This window comes from Lichenostomus cassidix, chromosome W (genome assembly GCF_008360975.1).
Source record: "Lichenostomus cassidix isolate B80296 chromosome W, HeHo_3.0, whole genome shotgun sequence".
In the NCBI taxonomy this organism is placed as follows: Eukaryota; Metazoa; Chordata; class Aves; order Passeriformes; family Meliphagidae; genus Lichenostomus; species Lichenostomus cassidix.
Window position 1 is genome coordinate 12,849,865 of NC_139510.1, and position 22,879 is coordinate 12,872,743.

General features: G+C 46.7%; 1 protein-coding gene across 5 annotated transcripts in view; it reads right to left on the reverse strand.

Annotated features, from left to right (window-relative positions):
• Positions 1-22,879, reverse strand: part of LOC146425525 (ceramide transfer protein-like) — a 323,504-nt gene that overhangs the window by 57,893 nt on the left and 242,732 nt on the right. The window lies entirely within an intron of this gene.

The window sequence follows — 22,879 nt, forward strand, 5'->3', positions numbered from 1 at the left end:
AACCTTTGCACACAGTGGACAGAGATAAAGTCCCTGTGGTACACATGAGAGGTATTTTAGGAAAGACTGTTTGGATTAGTCCCACCTCAGGCAAAGGCAAACCCATCCGTGGGGTTGTTTTTGCCCAAGGACCTGGTTACACTTGGTGGGTGATGCAGGCAGATGGGGAAACCCGTTGTGTACCACAAGGAGACCTAATCTTAAGTGAGAACTGTGTGTAAAAACTAGGCAGTGATGGAGATGGTAATAGAATAAGGGGTGGATAATGTGCTAGGTTACAATATAGATGTATTTAAGTATTCTATTACCACCAGCTGTGGGCCATCAGCTGTTATCACCTGCTAATGGCCCGCCCCTGATAACAGACAAGAGCTACCACTGGACTTTCAGGAGGAGACCAGACCTTCCACAGGATCACTGCTTCCACTGAACTACTTCATTTGGACTGCTACCACCACCCTAACAGGGTGTCAGGTTGTATCTGACTTTGTCAGTGCTTTTCCTTGTATTATTACACATATTTTTAATTTTTCTATTCAATTTTAATCCTGATTTGAAATCTCCTGCTGGTTTGTTTTCAAACTAATACACTATCAAAGCAGAGAAACTTAAAATCTCCAAGTTTTTAAGGAGCTTTTGTTATTTTAATTTTTGGGAAACCAAGTCCAAATAAGCTTTGATATTTTGGAAGATTTGGTGACAGTTATTGGTGTCCCAGATGGAACCTAAGCCTTGACCTTTGACTGATCCACAGTTGACAGATCTCCAGCTGGCTCTGAGGGATTCTCATGTAGAACTTCAACTTCTGACTGTCCGAGGCTTGAGGCAAGATCCCTGGGTAAGTAAAGGCATCATTTAAATTATTTATCTTGGGGTTAATGACAAGGGGTACAAACCCCTGCATGGAGTTACTGGTAAAGGGGTTCGAGTTCCCCAGAACAGGGTTTGAGTCCCTGGGTAAGCTGACCAAGGGAGGGGGGAGTTCCCTTCCATCAGGGGTTTCCTAAAAAGTATTAGGGGTTCAAGTCCCCTGGAAAAAAAAAAAAAAAAGAAACAAAAAAAAAAAACATTTAATCAGAGCCCAGCTTTGGCCTCGGCTCCTTGTATTCCTTGCATTCTTCTTGAACTCTGAAAGTGTGTTTCTGTTAGAGTGGTGTGTTAATTTGAGTTTGCCTGCATGTGAACATGGAGATGTCTGATATAAAAATGTGCTGAGAGAGTGTTGATTGAGTGTTTGCTGGGGTTTTGGAGTATTGTTGGCTGTTGCTTTATTTTTGTGTGTGTGGTCGAAATCGTGTTTGTGGGTGAATTTGCGTTTGTGGACTTGGAACGCCCTCTTGTGTTGGTTTTAGTGATTGCAGGCTTGGTGGTCTCCGTTTCCCGTTACAAATCCGCACCATTACACCTTTCAGAGGTAATAGCTTGTATACTTGTAATTATTGAATATGGGGGCAGTTTCTTCTAAAAAAACTAAATTTGGGGATGATATTCTGAATTCTCCGTTGAAATCTATATTGAACCACTGGAAAAAGGTAGGAGACCCAGTGAGTAAACCTAGACTAATCCAGCATTGTAATCAGTGGTAGCTGGTATATAAGCTAGACAACCAAGCTAAATGGCCAGGAAATGGCACTTTAAATTACAATACTATTTTACAATTGATGTTGTTTTGTAGAAAAGAGAAGTGGGAGTGTGGTGCCTTATGTAGATTTTTGCTTTAATTTGAGAAACCATCCAGAATGGCAAAAGGGATGTTTTTCCATCCCGTTACATCTCTTTGTGTTACCATTAAAAAAGGAAAGGGCAAAGGATAGGAGACTGAAGCGATGTTGTTCCTCTTGCAGTATCAGACACCAGTGTTTGAAATGCAATAGTTGATGGGAGGAGGATGATGTAGAGATGGTGATGGCACCACATGTGGGAGATATGGAAATAGAGGATTTGTCTGTGTCTGATACTGGGGGAGCACAAGGACGGAGTGAGCAGTCAGAGAGGAGCCAGGAGTTAATTTCAAGCTTGGTGGCGGGGCAGACCAGGGGTAAGCAGGAAGTGAGAAAGAAGGAAGAGGGTAAGCAGGAAGTGAGAAAGCCGGCAGAGGATGAGCAGGAGATGGGTAAACAAGAGGTGATAGCTCCACTCCAGGAGGGAGTGGGAGCTCCTGGCCCAGTGGTAGTGAAGGTACCTTTCTCCCTGATGGATCTTGAGGCATGGGCAAGATGGGCAGACCCCTATAGGGAAGATCCAGAGAGGGTAGCTTAAGTATGTGAAACCATTCTCAAAACCCAGAACCCAGACTGGGGGGATATCCCAGTCCTGATAGATAATCTATTAGATTCCACAGAAAAAGAGATGGTGCTCAGGATTGCTAGGAAGAAGGCAGACAGGATGGTTATAGAAGGCAGGTTACCAGGAATGGTGACAGCATTTTCCTTCCTGGGACCCCAACACCAGGATAGGGAGAGCTGCCCTGATACGATATCAGAATTGGATATTATTTGGCTTTAAACACGCAATGCCAAAAGCAGTCAATTGGTTTAAACTTTATGAGGTAAAACAAGGACCGCATGAGACACTAGGTGAATTTGCAGAATGCCTCAGGGTAGCTGCCAGGAGATACACTAATATCAACCCTGAAAAACAAGAAGAAGCTGTACAGGTGGCTTCTATATTTAAAGGGAACTCAGATCCGGATATTAGAAAGAAGTTACAGAAACTGGAGGAAGCCAACTCTCATGACTTAGGGAAACTTTTACAAGTGGCCTGGAAAGTTTTTAATAATAGGGGAGAAGAGGAAATGAATAAAATCAAGGAGATGGAAAAGGAAAGGGAAGAGAGAGAAAGAAAGTGGGAAATTGAAAGGGAGAGAGAGAGAAGAAGCAGGAAAAGGAAAGGGAGGAGAAAGAAAACAGGAGCTGGAAAGGCAGAGGAAATACATAGAGATGCAATGATGATAGCAGCCCTGCAGAGGGCATTATCTAATCGTAGAACAAGGAGAGGCTCTGCCCCCGGAGGATTAAAACTCAACCAATGCGCATTTTGTAGAGGTTTTGGGCACTGGAGAAGGGACCATCCCCAGAAGCTGAAGGGGGCAGGGGTAACAGAGTTACCACTACATCAAGACTGATGGGAACCAGGGGTGGAAACCCCAGCTGAACCCCTGGTTGCCATAGAGCTGGGGAAAAAGAAAATTGACTTTTTAGTAGACACTGGAGCTTTTTATTCAGTATTAAATACAAACCAAAAAAAATTAATCCAAGAAACTGTAAATGTTATTGGTGCAAAAGGGAAAGCCGAAACAAGAACATTTTTTAACTCTATTAACTTTAAATTTGGCAAGTGATGGATAGCAAGAGCTTGTATGTTGCAGGGAATGCCGGAATGAGACAATTCTAGAGGAATACCAGAAGCCTTAGAAAATGCAGTAACACCCTTGGTTTGGGCCAGAAGAACTTCAGGACATTCCAAACAAGCTCAGCCTGTAAGCATTATTCTAAAACCTGGATCAAAATCAGTAAGGCAGAAACTATCCTTTAGAATTAGAAGCTACAAGGGAAGTCAAGAGCCTTATAGAGAATTTCAGAAAATTTGAATTATTGATTGAATGTGAATCAGAATATAATACTCACATTTTGCCAGTCACAAAGCCTGGGACAGACAAATACAGATTAGTACAAGACCTACAAACAATCAGTCAAATAGTTCAGGATATCCACCCTGATGTAGCCAATCCTTATACCCTGTTAATGGCCCTTACATAATATCATCAATGGTTTACAGTAACAGATTAGAAGGATGCCTTCTTTTGCATACGTCTCGATAAGCAAAGTCAGAGCCTTTTTGCTTTTGAATGGGAAAATCCCCAAACTGGTCGGAAGACTCAGCTTACCTTGTACTGTATTACCACAAGGATTTAAAAATAGTCCAATGATTTTTGGGAATCAATTGGCAAAAGAATTAGAGACCTGGAAGAAAGAGAACCCCAAAGGGTTGGTCCTGCAGTATGTTGATGACATCTTACTAGCAAATGAAACTAAGGAAAAGTGCATGGAATTGACTATTGGCCTTCTAAATTTCCTAGGCCAAAAAGGCTACAAAGTATCTCAGGAAAAAGTTCAAATCATGAAGCAGCAAGTTACCTACCTAGGATTTGAAATAATTCCAGGACAGTGGAAATTGGGAACAAAAAATAAGCCATCTGCCACATACTTCAACCTGTGACTGCCTGAGATTTAAGAGCATTCTTGGGCAGGGCAGTGTGGTGTAGATTGTGGGTCTTGAAGTATGGACTTTTAGTTAAACCATTGTATGAACTTTTAAAGGAGGCCCTGGAAAGACCTTTGATTTGGACTCCTGAGAGTGAATATGCATTCCATAACTTAAAGATGGCCCTGATGTCTGCACCTGCCTTAGGACTTCCAGACTTAACAAAGCCCTTTGAGTTTTTTCTACATGAATGATAGGAACTCACCCTTGGAGTTCTGGCTCAAAAGGTAGTAGACTTCAAGAGGTACTTTTCAAAACAACTGAACAATGTCAGACAGGGATGGCCCAGACACCTGCGAGCTGTAGCAGCAACTATTCTCCTCATCCAAGAGGCCAGGAAATTGACTTTGGGAAAAAAGATAATAGTATATACTCCACATGCTGTAACCACTATATTACGCCAGAAAGGGGGGCATTGGCTTTCCTCAAGTCATATGCTGAAATATCAGACTGTTCTAATGATGCAAGATGTGGAACTTAAAGTAATCACAGTGGTAAATCCAGGCCAATTCCTGAACACCCCAATGCAAGGAGAAAAGCAGCTGACCCATGATTGCCTACAGATAATTGAGCAAGTTTATGCAAGCTGACCAGACCTACAAGACACCCATGGAAGATTGTCTTGGGGTGATTTTATGATAATCCTGTATCCCTTATCGTCTGCTTTATGCCCAGAAATAACTCCTGTTGTTACCGATAGGTAAGGCTTTATAAAGGAAAGGCCTTGTAACATGGCTTCGGCCTGTTACTTAGGTTGAGTAGAAGGGAACTATGGCAGAATGACTCAGCTGGAATAGAGAGACATGAGAAACTGAGAGACTGCTGCATGATGGTCACGAGTCCACATTGTGGTGTGTGGTGGTTGGTTGACTTGGGCTTGTTGTGCCTTAAAACTATGTAAACTGATAACCAGTTAACTGCTTAAAAAGGATGGGTTTTTGGCAATAAAGAGCATTCATTTGCACTCGCCTGAGGTCCCTATGTCGCTCGTCAGTGCCACAGCTGGCACCCAACAGGGACAATCGACCTACAGCAAAGAGCAGACTACACCCGGGACCGAAGAGCCCAGGCCCCAGAAGCAGCCCCAGACCACAACCTACGCCAGATCCTGCAGACCCAGGCATTGGCCAAGCCCACGCAAAGGACCCCGGTGGCAGCTCCACACAGCGCATTCCAACTCTGGCGACGCACTTAGACTCTATGAGCGATCCTCAGCTTTACCTTATCACATTCCAGCCTGCGCATTCATAATTTTAAGGTGAGCTGTGGGTTATCATGGGTACGAAACCATCACTTGAGCAAAAACAGACCCTAGAGACTTTACAGCGGCTTTTACAACGGCAGAACAGAGACATTCCCGATGCTAAGTTGCTTGCTTTGTTAGATTGGATCTCTGCGCATGTGGGGGAATTTCCCTCTATCAGCATTTATGAGCTAGATGCTTGGAAAGGGGTTGGACATAGACTCTTTGATCTTGCAAGCACAGGTGATTCCTGTGCTTCCAGGCATCTTACAACTTGGGGAATTGTTGTAGCGACTCTCACAGAATCTAATGCAGATTCACTTTTTCAGCTGCCCCTGGAGCCTGCTGCCCCCCCTGCACAGCTGCCTTCCTTGGTAGCGTTTTCTCCCAGAAAGGCATTCCTTCATAGTGGCTCCCCCACATGCCAGACTCTGCCAGGTCCCAGAGCTCTTTCGCTGCCCACCCCCCCGCCCCCATCTCAGCCCCTCCCAATGCCACCTCTGCACTGCCTGTCCCTCCCATGGTACTGCCTTTGCCACCTGCCCCCTTGGTGCAAGTTCCCCCCTTGCCTGTATCACATTCACGAGGCCATACTGAGGGTTCTGGCCCCTCGGATTCGCATGCTCCCACGGCCACAGAAACACAGTCTTCATCAGCGACCTCCATGGCTGCGGAAATACAGTCTTCGGTTGTGGCCCCCACGGCCACTTTTAAGGCCCCCCCGGCTAGCCCCCCCCGCCTCTGCATGGCTCCTTGAATGCTGCAGCTACTACCCTGCGCCTTCTCAGGGCCCCGAGCAGTTCCCACCCCCCCGCCCCCGAGCGCCTTCCAGGAGCTGCAGGTCAAACCCTCCGGAGACAGTCACTTTTAATAGCTATTCAGACCCGGCACCCTTTAATGTCCAGGCAGTACAGCTGTATCCTACATGAGATCAAATCCGAGTGCCTTCATATCTAACAGCATATCCGGTGGTTTATGATCAATGTGGAGCCCCGGCCTATAAAGATGTAGAGTACTCTGTTATGAGAGAGATGCACAGGTTAGCACAGGAGACTGGTACGTCTTCTGAACAACTTATTGCCTATATACAGACCCTATGTTCTGCCTATGTACTTACTCCTGCTGACTGGAAAAACATGATGGAAATGTTACTAACGATGACCCAGTATCTCGTTTGGTTCTCGGACTACCATGTGTCCTGCATGTCTCAGGCAGGGAGTCTATGCATGCTTTGCTAATCGGACGTTCTTCTACTACTAAGCTAGGACTCTTTGTGTTATCTGGTGTCATCAACTCTGACTTTGAAGGTAAAATACAGATCATGGACGCCTGTTCCACCTTGCTTTATACCTGCTTGCATGAGTCTGGCTCAGCTTGTTCCATTTTACAGCACAATCCTGGGCGGAAAAGGTAAGCTTGGCACTGCTGGCTTCGGAAGCACTGGCCAGCCTCAAATTTTTTGGGCAAGCTCTATTACAGCAACTCAGCCGACCATGGTTTGCACTATTGACGGTAAGGAGTTCAAAGGACTTGTTGATACTAGGGCTGATGTTTCCATTATCAGAAACAAGGACTGGCCCAGTGATTGGCCCACAGTTGACCCTGCCTCAACTCTGGTTGGAATAGGAGGGCTTTAATGCCCTCGACAAAGTGCCCACCTCTGCCTTGTTGGCCCCGACGGGCAAACTGCCCACATTGCACCATTCATTGCTCTGGTGCCATGTACATTATGGGGACGTGATGTCCTCGGACAGTTTGGAACCACTGTCAGCATAGACTCTGACTCGCGTCAACCCCTTTTTTCATAGGGGCCATTGAACAGCCATTCTGAACACAGATACTGAACATATGTAAACTCACGTAGAACACAGATGACCCTGTCTGGGTCCCTCAATGGCCCCTACATAAGGAATGGCTGCAACACTTACAGCAGCTTGTAGATGAACAGCTGTCTCTTGGGCACATACAGCCCTCCTCTAGCCCTTGGAACACGCCTGTTTTTTGCATACCCAAGAAAAGTGGTTAATGGAGACTTACATGACTTGCGAGCGGTAAATGCAGTCATTGAACCAATAGGTGCTTTACAACCTGGACTTCCCTCCCCAGTTATGGTTCCTCTGGATTGGCCCATCACTGTCATAGACTTAAAAGACTGCTTCTTTACCATTCCCTTGCACCCTGATGATGCACCCCATTTTGCCTTTTCAGTGCCCACCATGCACCATGCAGAGCCGATGAAAAGGTATCACTGGACAGTTTTGCCACAAGGCATGTGCAACAGACCAACTATATGCCAGAGAGTGGTAGACCTTACTCTGCATCCTGTATGCTGCCAATTTCCTGAGGCAACCATACACCACTACATGGATGATATTTTACTTGCAGCTAAAGATCATTCTTTTTTGTGTTCCATACAGGTGGCCGTTGTTCAAGCAGTTTGAGCAGCTGGCTTATTCGTTGCACCCGAGAAAGTGCAACAGCAGGCCCCGTGGCATTACCTAGGGTGGAAAATTACTCAGCAGACTATCTGCCCTCAGCCTCTAAAGCTTTGTGTTAAGGATAACCTGACCGTAAATGATTTGCAGAAATTGTTAGGTTCTTTGAACTGGTTATGTCTGTCGGGGTTTGACCCTGACTAAACACCAGGCACCTCGACTCTCTCTTGCTACAGAAAAAAACTATAAAAATACACACCAATCTCATGAGTCAAATGAGATAGGACACTGGTTGGTAGGAGGATGCACCGAAAAAGAAAAAAGGGCAACCAGGCTTCACTTAAAGTTGCAAAAAGGTGATTTAATTACCTAACAGAGTTGGAGGACAAATGCAAGGCAAAAATAAACTTTTCATACAGTTTTTGTTCACTCCCCCCTCCCTCTTAAGAACCTATAGTATTCACCCCCTTTCCTTCTTTATAATCAACAAGCTTGGGTAGGAAGGCAGGGTGTGGGGTCTTTTCTCAGTCCACAGAGCAGATTCATAAATCTATTCATCACTACAATTCTTCTACTACAAATACTCTTTATCTCTACTTGTTTCTCTCTTTCTCTTCAGACAGTTTTTCTGCTCTCACCCCCACACTCTTAAGAAGCAGTCTCTGCGCTAACCCCCCTTCCCTTTTTCCAAACCAGCAACACAGACAGGGGGCAGGGTGAGAGGGGTTCTCTGGTCAGCCCAATCAGGGAGAGGGGTTTTCTACTTAGCCACGGGGTCTTTCCCACGAGAGACAGTCCTCTGGGAACTTCTTTGGCGTGGGTCCAATCTCACAAGCAACATCCCGCCCAAATCCTGCTGCAACGTGAGTCCTTTTGTCCATAGGTTGCTGTGCAGACTCTCCCAAGCCAAGGCCAGGCTGCTTCCATGCCAGGAGCAAAGAAAAGGCTTTATTTCTCCCTTGCAAGGCCTTTGCAGTTTTAACTCTTAGATGAGACTCCTACTGGTTTACAGTCTTTTCCAGGCATCCACCTGCTCCTCTGGAGTGGGCTGTGGGTGAATTTCTGCATCCTTATGGACTCCATGGGCTGCAGAGGGAAACTTCCTGCTCCCCCCCATGGCCTTCACCACGGCTAGCAGAGGGTTTTCAGCTCCGGCGCTTAGAGCACTGGAGCATCTCCTCCCCCACCTTCTTCACTGACCTTGGCCGTCTCCATGCTGTTTTCCCTCAACATATTTTCACCTCCACCTCCTCCTCCTCCAACTACAAAGAAGTGAAATAAGTGCGTGCCTGCTTTGTTTTAATTTCTTCTTAAATATGTTTTCACAGAGGGGTAACCAGCACCTCCAATTGGCCCAAACTTGGCCAGCAGCATGTCCATCACTTTCAGAGCCATCAGAGATTGGCTCTGCTGGACTTGATGTAAAAACTTCCAGAACTTACACTCAGGACACACAGGAGCCATCTTTGTGCCACTCCCCACCCCTCAGACACCTCCCCAGGCCTACCACAACAGCTTCTGAGGGGTCCAAATTTCTCCTAGATGTTAAAAATACTTTACTGATGTTTTGGGCCAATCAAAACCACCACAATGTCCCATTCTAGGTTTATCCACAGTTTTTGCACCCCCTGTTTGTTTTACTCAGAAGTGACCCTGATCTCAAGTCTTCCCAACAGCTAACTCCAGATGCTAAGAAGGCACTAGATCGTTGTGCTAAGGCACTGGAAGATTGTCAGGGCTGGAGATGGGACCCAGATGAACCCATTTCTCTTGCTATAGTGGCTGGCAGGTTTCAACCTTTTGCTGTTTTGTTTCAGTGGTTTCCGAATGACAGTGACCCCTTGCATGTACTGGAGTGGTTATTTTTACCTCATACGGCAACAAAGACTGTATGGACTGTCAATCACATGTTGGCACAGCTAATCACAAAAGGCTGCGAGCGGCTGCAGATGCTTAATGGCCAGGATCCACATGTAATTTATGTGCCTGCAAACAAGGACAACTTGTCACGGCTGTTGTCAGCGGACACTAACTTTCAGATTGCACTTGTAGATTTTTCAGGACAATTGTCTATCTACCACCCTTCACGTCGCCTGTGGATGGAAGTGGGTAGCCTGCCCTTGTATGCAAAGCGCCACTGCAATATGAATCCCGTCGACTGAATGACTGTTTTTACAGATGCATGGAGCAGAACCAGCAAAGCTGCGGTAGTAAGGCCTGAGGGTGACTCTGCCCAATGGCATAAAAGGGTTCTGACAGTACAAAATGCTTCAGTACAAATCCTGGACTTAGCTGCTATCCGCTATGCTTTTCAGTTGTTTTCAGATGAACCGCTCAACATTGTAACTGATTCTGCATATGCTGCTAATGTAGTTTTTAGTTTAGAATCTTCGTATTTCCAATATGTTGATAACCAAGCTTTATTTACAGATCTCCATACGCTATGGCTTTTGATTAACAACCGGCGGCACGACTTTTATGTGCTACACGTTCTTTCTCATACAGGTTTACCTGGACCCATTGCGGAAGGTAATACCTGTGTGGATCTCACTGTCATGCCAAATATTGTGCCTAATAAGTTTGCTCAGGCTAAGCTGTCTCATGACTTTTTTGATCAAAATGCACTCTCTTTACAGAAGCAATTTCAAGTACCTGCCTTGCAGGCTCGTGACATTCTGCTTTCGTGTCCCTCTTGCTGAGGGATTGCTCCTGTTCCTTTGGCAGAAGGTGTCAATCCTCGAGGCTTGACTGCCAATTCTGTCTGGCGAACTGATGTTACTCATATTCCAAAATTTGGTAGTTTAAAATATATTCACATAACTGTTGACACTTTGTCACGTTTTCTAATGGCAACCGCCCACACAGGAGAAAAGGCTCGTGATGTTACTCAACACTGGCTCACATGTTTTGCTACTTCGGGCCTTCTGGACACTATAAAGACAGACAATGGCCCAGCTTATGCTTCTGAGCGGACTCGCCAGTTCTTACAGCAATGGGGTGTCTCCCACAACACAGGTATCCCTCACTCTTCCACTGGTCAGGGGATCGTTGAACGTGCCCATATAACATTAAAAACTATGCTTCCAAAAGAAAAGAAGGGGGAGTTGGAGTGCCCGCATGATAGGTTAGCAAAAGCTCTGTATGTTCTCAATTTCCTGAATCGGGATGAAGCTGGCCAAACAGAATGTGAAAGGCAATATTCTTTTGATATGAAGGCTCATTCCAGGCCTCTGGTGATGGTAAAGAACCCAGTAACAGGGCAGCGGGCAGGACCTTTAGACTTGTTAATGTGGGGAAGGGGTTACACTTGTGTCTCCACAGATCACCACATGAAATGGGTTCCTTCGCAGTGTGTGCGACCATTTGTTGCATCATCCTGATTGGCGAAGGCACCATGAGTGTCTTACCCCCTCCACTGGATGGCACAAATGTGTGGATCACCCTTGCAAATGCTATGCACACCAATACTATGTGCATCTCTATGGCAACCCCTAGTGATCCCTTTTACCTGTGTGTGGCAGGGTGTTCCCCCCTCTCCCTCTACCACATAGCTGGGCCATAAAGATAAACTCAGGTTGGGTCAAAAGTCCATCAAGGGGTTATCTCTTGGTTCCTGAGAGTCTGGAGCCTCCAACCCAGAATCCATATCTTGGTATGGAAAGCAGATGTGGAAAGAGATGAAAAGAATAAATACGTGACCGAAAGACACACTTTTACACTATAAAAGATACACAAAATATCATAGAGGCAGAAGTTTCCTACACACACTCTGGAAATGTGCAAGGAGCTTCTCCCTGGAGTCTGGACACAGGCTCTGCTGGTTACTTTCCTGGGAATTGAGGTATACTTCAGCACCAAATTGGCATCCGTAAGATGCATTGGTTCCTAAGTTATATTATTTCTTGCTAGCTATAATAATAGGTACCATTTTTAGCTACTCATAGTTTTTCTTTTATTTTATTCTTGTGTAGTATGCAGTTTTGTCTTATGTCTGTGTCTTGGTTTGAAAGACAGGTGTCTGCCAAGAGAGGTTGAACCCTCCCTTAGATCAGAGAATGTGATTTTTTTCCCTCCCTCCGAATTATTTAATTTTGTAAATCAAGGGCTTTCAGGCAAAGGTATGGGAAAAAAGGAATATCAGTTCTTTACTAGTATCTATAAACAAACAATAACAATAATAGCAACCACAACTAGAACCAGGAAACCAATAGCAGATAACTTGTGAGCTGCTGAGCCTTCTCCCATGTGGTGTAATCACGGTTGCAAGCAGCAGGGGCGCTGTTGAGCTCCCGGCTGGCCAGGGCAGGTGCGATGACTCCCGAGCGACTGCAGGTGGCGCTGTGGCGCAGGGTCAGGTCAGCGTCCGGCAGCTGCAATGGCGGACAGGCTGAGAAACACGCAGGGCAGTGAAACAGCTCGGAGCAGCGAGAAAGCAGGGCAGCAGGGGCGGGCGCCGGCTCTCTCTCCCCCACCAGCGAGGCAGCGAGGATTTCTGCAGTCACAGCAGACGCCGCGGTCTCGTGCGGCAGAGGACGGGGACAGGCAGCAGGGGCCACGGGACTCTCCCGGCAGCAGCCGCGAGGGAACGCAGCCCGGGGGGGAAAACGTGCCCTTCCCCGTGGGGAGAAAGGTTGAATCAAAGCTCACCCAGCCAGGAGAAGAGAAAAAACAGGGCACAGTTGGATTCGCTTTGATCCCAGGCGAAGAGCAGAAAAAGAGCAGCCTCTCCTCTCAGCGTCCGAACCACGAGAGAGTGTTCCCAGGGCCGGCTCTTCCCTTACCATGCCCTCCCAAGCACACCTTTTGTCTTTTACAAAAGACTTGATGGCTCTAAAACACCCAACTATTTGTTGCTTAGTAACAGGAATGGGAAGAAATTCCAAAGGTACTCAACCCCCGACAGTCTGTTATTTTCTGTGTTTAATAAATGATAATTTAAGTCATATTAGACCTAATCAGCCATTATTAAAGAACTTGCAAATGAGACCGGGTCTTGGGGTGCTGGCCATCCCAATAAAAGCTACTGCCTGTTGCTAAAGGCCTGGGCAAAAGTCAGACATTCATCTAAGCTCCTGTCACCATTTGTAACACTGTGCTTGGTAGGGGTACTGTGGCAGGACATTCCCCTCCCCCCGCTCTTTCTGCTCAGTTGCAGAAGATAGATGACTCCAGTTGGGTTAACAGCCTGGCAGGGGTTATCTCTTGGCGCCCGAAAGTCTAAGGCCTCTAACCGTAACTCATATTTTGGAATGAAGAGAAAATGTGGGAAAACAAATACTTGCTGACCACACAAGGTACACTTTTATCCTATAAAAACTCACAAAAATACCCCAGAGGTAGAGGTTTCTTACACACGCTCCGAAGATGTGTGAAGAACTTCTTCCCAGAGTCTGGATGCAGACTCTGTGGTTACTTTCCTGGAAACTGAATGAAAGAATTTCTAAGTATTTTCCACCACCAATTGGCGGGTAAGATACATAGAGTTCTTAAGTTTTTATTATTCTTGCTAGCTAATAATAATAAGAATAGGTACCTGTGGCAGGACGTTTCCCCCCCTCTCTCTCTGCTGGGTCGCAGAAGATGGATGGCTCAGATTAGGTTAACAGCCTAGCCGGGGATATCTGTTGGTGCCTGAAAGTCTAAAACCACTACTCTAACTCATATTGTGGAATGAAGAGAGAATGTAGAAAAACAACAATAATTTTTGGTGATCACACAAGTCACACTTTTTATCCTATGAAACACTCATGGATTTTCAGAAAAGGTAGAAGCTTTTCTACATGGACACTGGAGTGTGAGGAAAGCCTCTCCCCAGAGTCTGGATGCAGCTCTGTGGTAATTTCTTGCAAGATTGAGGGTGGATTCTAATGTATCCCAGCACCAAAATTGGATTTTGGTAAGATCATTGGTTTCCTAATTTTATTCTTCTTTGCTAGCCATAATAACAATAATAGGTACCTTTTAAGTGCTCTATTGTTCTTAGTCTCCCTATTTTTGGGCAATATATATATATATATGTTTGTTTAGCTATGACTAGCTTTTCATGTATTGTGTAGTAATAAGTTGTCTGGTTCTTTGCTCTGTTCTCTCTTGTGTCTAATAAACAGTAATCTATTTTATATTAGACCTACATTGACCATCTTCATAAGGACTTGTGAGCGAGACGGGGTTTTTGGGGTGCTGGCCACTCTGAATAGGTTGATCACTAGTTGCCATAGGCCTAGGCAGCTGGTAAAATCTATCCATCCTCTGTCTCCACTCATAACAGTACCTTTCTATAAATTGCAGTTTAGCTATTTTTAAAGTTTTTGCAATTATGCCAATACTGTGTATATATGTAAATCTGTTCTATGTTTCTATGTCTGTTTATTTTCTGTGTTAATAAATGGTAATTTCTATCATATTACACTAATTGGCCAAATATCAAAGAACCTTGCGAACGAGACCGAGTCTTGGAGTGCTAGCCACCCTAATAAAAATTACTGCCTGTTGCTAGAAGCCTGAGCAAACAGCAGAAGTGCATAAGGTTCCTGTCTCCCATGTAAGACAGGTACCCATTGGCGAGAAGCATTTTGGTAAGCTGTACAATGAAAGCATGCAGCAAAAATGCATGGCCCCAGGTATATTGCAGCCTAGGAGGTGGTGCCTAGGCACCTGGCGAAAGACCGCAGGATGGGATGAGACATGGTACAAAGATCTGAGAAGGATGTATGACTTTCCAGCTTTGCTCTCGCAGCCACAAGAACTAGATACGCTAGGGACTTTGCACGCCTTGCTATGCTTTTACATTAATGATACATTTGATGTTCATATGAACAGTGTTAACTTTGATGTCTCTCCTAAAGTTATTTTCAGTAATGCTTCCTTGTGTTGTAATCAGACCTTGGAAAGTCAATTGACATCTGGCATCAGTGCTATTGCTCTCCCCTCAGACTTGTTCTTAATATGTGGGGAACGTGTCTGGAAAGGTATACCAGGCAAAGCTGTTGGCAGACCTTGCACCATTAGCCAACTAACCTTGTTTCATCCAAATCGGACTGCTCTAATAGTTGCAGCACAGCATCGGGTTAGGCGCAGCACACAAGTTATCAGCGAGAACTGCGATCAGACTGTAACTTTCTGGAACAGTGCAGAGCGTATCTCTGCTAGCTTAATACCAGCAATTGGTACTGCTCACGCTTTGGCTTCTTTAAACAAGCTCAGCTGCTGGCTTGCAAAGGAAGCTAACGCCACTCGTGCCGCTCTTTCAGCAATGCTAACTGACATTAAATCGGTGTGACACGTAACACTGCAAAACAGGGCTACCATCAATTTCTTGATGCTGGCTCAAGGCCATGGGTGTGAAGATTTTGACAGTATGTGCTGCATGAACGTAAGTGACCATTCAGAGTCCATTAATAAGAGTATTAATAATCTTAAGCAACTCACTAAACAGCTACTGCAACACGATGAGGGTGATTGGTGGAGGGTGTCCTCATGGCTAGACAACCTCGGCTTGGGGGCATGGCTTAAACACTTAGTAATGTATGGCATAGTTATCCTCAGTATGTCCTTAATGATTGTGATATGTATCCCATGTATTTTATCTTGTGTGCAACGAATGATCAGTAGTAGTCTTGATAAGATAATGGCTTTAACGGCGCAGACATTTTTAGCTGTGCAACACTTAAACAAAGAAGGGGGAATCGTTACTGATAGGTAAGGCTTTATAAAGGAAAGGCCTTGTAACATGGCTCCAGCCTGTTACTTAGGTTGAGTAGAAGGGAACTATGGCAGAATGACTCAGCTGGAATAGAGAGACATGAGAAACTGAGAGACTGCTGCATGATGGTCACGAGTCCACATTGTGGTGTGTGGTGGTTGGTTGACTTGGGCTTGTTGTGCCTTAAAACTATGTAAACTGATAACCAGTTAACTGCTTAAAAAGGATGGGTTTTTGGCAATAAAGAGCATTCATTTGCACTCGCCTGGGGTCCCTATGTCATTCATCAGCACCACACCCTGTAACTTTAAGCTAGATTCAACAGCCAGGAGAAGCTCTGTGGGCCCAGTTTCTATTTTAAAAACACGCACTCCTCCAGGTTACTTGGCCTTGGAGTGTGTGGGGAGACACATTCCTTCCTGCTTCCAGCGGCTGCTAGCTAGGTTGCTTGCTTCTGCTAGCTGCTTGGTTTGTTAGCTAACGAGAAGCTTTGCCTGGGATTGTGAGAGCAATTCTCGACTTCTGCTTTCCTACTTGAACTGTTCAGCTTGCTTTTTTGTCCGACATCAGACAACCCCTGAAGAGATGGTCAGCACCCTGTGGGTAGCTGCCAGAGATACTCTGTCTAGCTACTGGACCTTGGGATGGGCTAAGCCAGTGAATGAAGGAAAGAACTCTAAAATCCATCAGCTGTCTTCAGAGGTTCAATATCCTTTTTCTCTTTCCCCCATGCCTTGCAGGGAATTTTGTTTGTTTTGTTAAATAAAAAGGTTTTTTCACTTTCATCCATCTTTCTGGGTGGGGGGAGGGAGTCCCAAAAACTCTTTTCCTTTGGGGGAAGCGTTCATTTCAGGGTGCTTTTCTCCTAAACTTTTCTCCAACCCGAGACAAGACCCAAAGATAGAGTTCTTTACAGACATGTGGCAGGATGTCCTCCCCCTCTCCCTCCAACCACATGGCTGGTGCATAAGATAACTCAGGCTGGATCTAATGCCCAGCAAGGGGTTATATCTTGGTGCCAAAAAGTCAGGGGCCTCCAACCGAGAAACCACGTCTTGGTATGGAGAGCAGATGTGGAAAGAGATGAAAAAATAAGTAATGTGACCAAAAGACACAATTTTACACTATAAAAGACATGTGAATTATCACAGAGGTAGAAGCTTTCTACAGGTACACTGGAGGGTGGAAAACACCTTCCCTGGAGCTGGACGCAACTCTGCAGTAACTTCCTAAGGATTGAGAGAGCATTCTGATGTATATTCCATCACCAAATTGGAGTTAGTAAGACACATTGGTTCCTAAATTGTATTGTTTCTTTACTAGCTGTAATAATAGGTACCTTTTCACGCCCTGCATTTTATCTACTAGTAGTTTTCTTTTTCCTTATTTCATTTTTGTGTAGTATATAATTTGCTTAGTTCCTTACTCTGTTATTTCTTGTGTCTAATAAACAATAATCCATTTTATATTAGACCTGACCAGCTGTCTTGGTTTGAAAACAAACCAGTGGGAGATCACAAGTCAAGATTGAAATTAAAAATAAGTGAAATAATACAAGGAAAAGCACTGACAAAGTCAGATACAACCTAACACCCTGTTAGGGTGGTAATAGCAGTCCAACTGAAGTAGTCCAGTTGAAGCGGTGATCCTGTGAAGGTCTAGTCTCCAGCTGAAGATCCAGTGGTAGCTCTGGTCCTCTGGGAACCCAGTAGACAGGGCTCCCTCAGGCAGTTCCAAGGCCAGGTTATATCCAGGTGGGAACACCTGGCTCCTCCCTCCTCGGCAGAGCATCTCACAATGGGATGAGATAAGTCCATGAGTCACATGGTGGGTCCATGATGGCCCATTGCCTGTCATCCGGAGTGGGTCATTAGCAGGTGATAGCAGCTAACGGCCCACAGCTGGTGGTAATAGAATACTTAACTACATCTATATTGCAACCTAGGACATTATCCACCCCTTATTCTATTACCATCTACACAGTTCTCACTTAAGATAAGGTCTCCTTGTGGTACACAACAGGTTTCCCCATCTGCCTTCATCACCCACCAAGTATAACCAGGTCCTTGGGCAAAAACAACCCCACGGATGGGCTTGCCTTTGCCTGAGGTGGGACTAATCCAAACAGCCTTTCCTAAAAATCCTCTTATGTGTATCACAGGGACTTTATCTCTGTCCACTGTGTGCAAAGGTTTGGACTGGGCAGGACCGGCTCGATTGATAGAGCCTCTTGTATTAACCATCCAGGTGGCCTTTGCCAAGTTCAGTTCCCAATTTTTGAAGGTTCCCCCACCAAGTGCCTTCAAAGTTGTCTTAAGTAGTCCATTGCACCGTTCAACTTTCCCGGCAGCTGGTGCATGATAGGGGATATGGTATATCCATTCAATTCCGTGTTCTCTAGCCCAGGTGCTTATGAGGCCATTCTTGAAATGGGTTCCATTGTCAGACTCGATTCTCTCAGGGGTACCATGTCTCCACAGGACTTGCTTTTCCAGGCCCAAGATGGTGTTCCGGGCAGTAGCATGAGGCACAGGGTAGGTCTCTAACCATCCTGTGGTTGCTTCCACCATGGTCAGCACGTAGCGCTTTCCTTGGCGGGTTTGGGGAAGTGTGATGTAGTCAACTTGCCATACTTCCCCATACCTGTACTTTGACCATCGTCCCCCATACCACAGAGGCTTCACCCGCTTGGCCTGTTTGATTGCAGCGCAAGTCTCACAGCTGTGGATGACCTGTGAGATGTTGTCCATGGTCAAGTCCACCCCTCGGTCATGAGCCCACCTGTATGTCGCATCTCTCCCTTGATGACCAGAGGCATCATGGGCCCAACGAGCTAGAAATAACTCTCCTTTGTGCTGCCAGTCCAGATCCACCTGTGACACTTTCACCTTGGCAGCTCGGTCCACCTGCTCGTTGTTACGATGCTCTTCATTAGCCCGACTCTTAGGTACATGTGCATCCACGTGTCGAACTTTCACGGTCAGCTTTTCTGCCCGGGTGGCGATGTCCTGCCAAATCTCAGCGGCCCAGATGGGTTTTCCTCTGCGCTGCCAGTTAGCCTTTCTCCAGCGATCTAACCATCCCCACAGTGCATTGGCTACCATCCAGGAGTCGGTGTAGAGATAGAGCCTTGGCCATTTCTCTCGTTCAGCAATATCCAAAGCCAGTTGGATGGCTTTAAGCTCTGCGACCTGACTTGATCCACCTTGTCCCTCGGTAGCCTGTACAGCTTGTCGTGTGGGGCTCCATACTGCAGCTTTCCACCTCCGATCTGCGCCTACAATTCGGCAGGAACCATCGGTGAAGAGGGCATAGCGTCTTTCACTCTCCGGCAGCTCGTTATATGGGGGTGCTTCCTCAGCACGTGCTACTTGCTCCTCTGCTTCTTCTGAAGATAATTTAAAAGTCTCACCTTCAGGCCAGTTTGTTATAATTTCCAGAATCCCAGGGCGATTTGGGTTTCCAATACGGGCGCGCTGCATGATGAGGGCAATCCATTTGCTCCACGTGGCATCAGTGGCATGGTGGGTAGAGGGAACCCTTCCCTTGAACATCCACCCCAGCACTGGCAGTCGGGGTGCAAGGAGAAGTTGTGTTTCTGTGCCGATCACCTCTGAGGCGGCTTGGACTCCTTCGTAAGCTGCCAAGATTTCTTTCTCGGTGGGAGTGTAGTTGACTTCAGACCCTCTGTAACTTCGACTCCAGAATCCTAGTGGTTGACCTCGGGTCTCGCCAGGCTCCTTCTGCCAAAGGCTCCAGGACAGACCATGGCTCCCAGCTGCAGAGTAAAGCACATTCTTTACCTCTGGTCCTGTCCTGACTGGGCCAAGGGCTACCGCATGAGCGATCTCCTGTTTGATCTGGGTGAAGGCTTGCTGCTGTTCAGGGCCCCAGTGGAAATCGTTCTTCTTGCGGGTTATGAGGTAGAGAGGACTCACGATCTGGCTATACTCAGGGATGTGCATTCTCCAAAAGCCTATGGCGCCTAGGAAAGCTTGCGTCTCTTTCTTGTTGGTTGGTGGAGACATCGCGGTGATCTTATTGATGACCTCAGAAGGAATCTGACGCCGTCCATCTTGCCACTTTACTCCCAGGAACTGGATCTCTCGGGCAGGTCCCTTGACTTTGCTCTTCTTGATGGCGAAACCGGCTTCCAGGAGAATTCTGATGATTTTCTCTCCTTTCCCAAATACTTCCGTTGCTGTGTCCCCCCACACAATGATGTCATCAATATACTGCAAATGTTCTGGAGCCTCACCCTTCTCCAGTGCAGCCTGGATCAGTCCATGGCAGATGGTGGGACTGTGCTTCCACCCCTGGGGCAGTTGGTTCCACGTGTACTGCACACCTCTCCAGGTGAAAGCAAACTGAGGTCTGCACTCTGCTGCCAGAGGAATGGAGAAAAAGGCGTTGGCAATGTCGATGGTCGCATACCACTTCGCTGCCTTGGATTCCAGCTCATACTGGAGTTCCAGCATGTCTGGTACAGCAGCACTCAGTGGTGGTGTGACTTCATTCAGGCCACGGTAATCCACTGTCAGTCTCCATTCTTCACTGGACTTACGCACCGGCCATATAGGGCTGTTAAAGGGTGAGTGAGCCTTGCTGACCACCCCTTGGCTCTCCAGTTCCCGAATCATCTTATGGATGGGGGCCACAGAGTCTCTGTCTGTGCGGTATTGCCGGTGGTGCACTGTTGCTGTAGCGATTGGTACCCGCTGTTCTTCAATTCTCAGCAGTCCTACAGCAGATGGGTTGTCTGAGAGACCAGGCAGGGTATTCAGTTGTCTTATGTCTTCCGTCTCTACGGCTGCTATCCCAAAAGCCCAGCGATGTCCCTTAGGGTCCTTGAAATATCCACTCCTGAGATAGTCTATGCCGAGGATGCATGGGGCGTCTGGACCAGTCACAATGGGGTGTTTCTGCCACTCATTCCCAGTTAAACTCACTTCAGCTTCCAGTACAGTCAGCTGCTGGGATCCTCCTGTCACCCCAGAAATAGAAATGGATTCCGTCCCCACATACCTGGATGGCATCAGAGTGCATCGAGCGCTGGTATCAACCAAAGCCGTGTATCTTTGTGGGTCAGACGTGCCAGGCCATCGGATCCACACAGTCCAATAGATCCGATTATCCCTTTCCTCTACCTGGCTAGAGGCAGGGCTCCTCTAATCCTGTTTTTGGTGCATGGTGCTCTTGTCCCGTAAATGTGTTCCTGAGGTTCCTTCAAGAGGATCAGTCATATTATCATTTCCATTCTGTCGGGGGTTCTGTCCATAAGAGACTGGGGCAGTGTTGTACCTAGATGAGCCTCCTGAAGTGGATGTTTCTGTTTTCAATTCACGTACCCGGGCTGCTAAGGAGGAGGTGGGTTTCCTATCCCACTTTCTCATGTCTTCCCCATGCTCCTGAAGGAAAAACCAGAGGTCACGTCGTGGAGTTTGTTTTCTTTCCCTGGCTGGAGTACGTCTGCTCCTGATGGCAGAGACTCTGGTTGGTTTCGGTGTGGCATGAAAAAATCCTTCTTTGAGCTCTTTCTTTAGTTTCTGGTGGCTCTCTTCAATTAAGCTCCGGACTTGCGCGGCCAGGTTTGTTTCTACCGATGAGACCTGGGTACGTAGTGGAGCGGTGACAGTGTCCTCGTAAATTCTCTGTTTGCTAACACACCCACCTTGTCTTCACCTTCCCTCCACTGCAGTATTGCCAGGTAATGAGAGTATATCTCTGGTCCGAGCCGTGCGAATCTTAGCCACATTTGTGAAGTGCACTGGACATTATCTGGGCTCTTGGGGAATCTCTCGTTGTCCGAGAAAATGATCTCTAGCACGGCCAATTCCCTCAGGCATCGGATACCTTGTTCTATTGTGTTCCATTTTCTTTGGTGCATCTGGAGGTCTTCTTTGCAGAGGTATCTGTCCCGTACACTCGCCAGCAATCGCCGCCAGAGGCTGAGAGTTTCCTGGGTTTTCCCAATCCCCTGGTCAATAACCACATCCTGGGACAGGGATCCCAGTTGCCTGGCCTCACTTCCATCCAGAATGGTGTCATTAGCTGCGGCGTCCCAGATGCGGAGCAGCCAGGTTAAGATGGACTCATTCGCCTGCCGGGTGAATTCCCTCCGTAGGTCACGCAGCTCCCCCAGGGATAGAGAGCGAGTGATGATCTCCGGCTCTGTCTCTTCTGCTTGGTGGGATGGTCCTGCCGCATCCTCATCAGTCGCTATGCGGACTGATTTGCTCTTTGATTTCTTTTTCTGGACAGGGGCAACTGCTACGGGCTTCGGCTGTTCTGATTTGCTTTGTTTCTCCTCCTCAAGAAGACAAAATATTGTTCTGTTCTTCAGCATGAGGTACACGGTGCTGGTCGCAGAGAAAAAAGAAAACAGAACTGACAGGAAGATTATGCCATCCTTAGCATCCAGGGAGAACTCAATATTGTCAAGGACGGCTGTGCCTGACCTGAAATGTTGGAAGAAACCGCTCTCTCTTCCTAGCCCCAGAGGCTGGGTGCGATTGCTGAGGAGGTCCCAGACGAAGCAGCTCAGGTTAGGCCAGGCAGACAAAGTCGAGTATATATAACGAATGGTGTTCATCGCCTCACAGGTAACCATGCCATAGGCATAATAAACCAATAGAGCAATTCTCATGCCATTCCCTGGTCGCAACAGGAGCAATATGACGGGCAGATAGTATCCCATTTGAGGAAAAATATAGAGAGGGAGATACAGTACCCTTATAGATAAGCTGAGCATCATGGTGATAGGATTTCTGAGTTTCCCCAGGTCGTGCCCCACGTTGGGCGCCAAAATATGTCTTGGTTTGAAAACAAACCAGTGGGAGATCACAAGTCAAGATTGAAATTAAAAATAAGTGAAATAATACAAGGAAAAACACTGACAAAGTCAGATACAACCTAACACCCTGTTGGTGGGTGGTAGTAGCAGTCCGACTGAAGTAGTCCAGTTGAAGCAGTGATCCTGTGAAGGTCTAGTCTCCAGCTGAAGATCCAGTAGTAGCTCTGGTCCTCTGGGAACCCAGTAGACAGGGCTAGCTCAGGCAGTTCCAAGGCCAGGTTATATCCAGGTGGGAACACCTGGCTCCTCCCTCCTCGGCAGAGCATCTCACAATGGGATGAGATAAGTCCATGAGTCACATAGTGGGTCCCTGATGGCCCATTGCCTGTCATGCGGGGTGGGTCATTAGCAGGTGATAGCAGCTAACGGCCCACAGCTGGTGG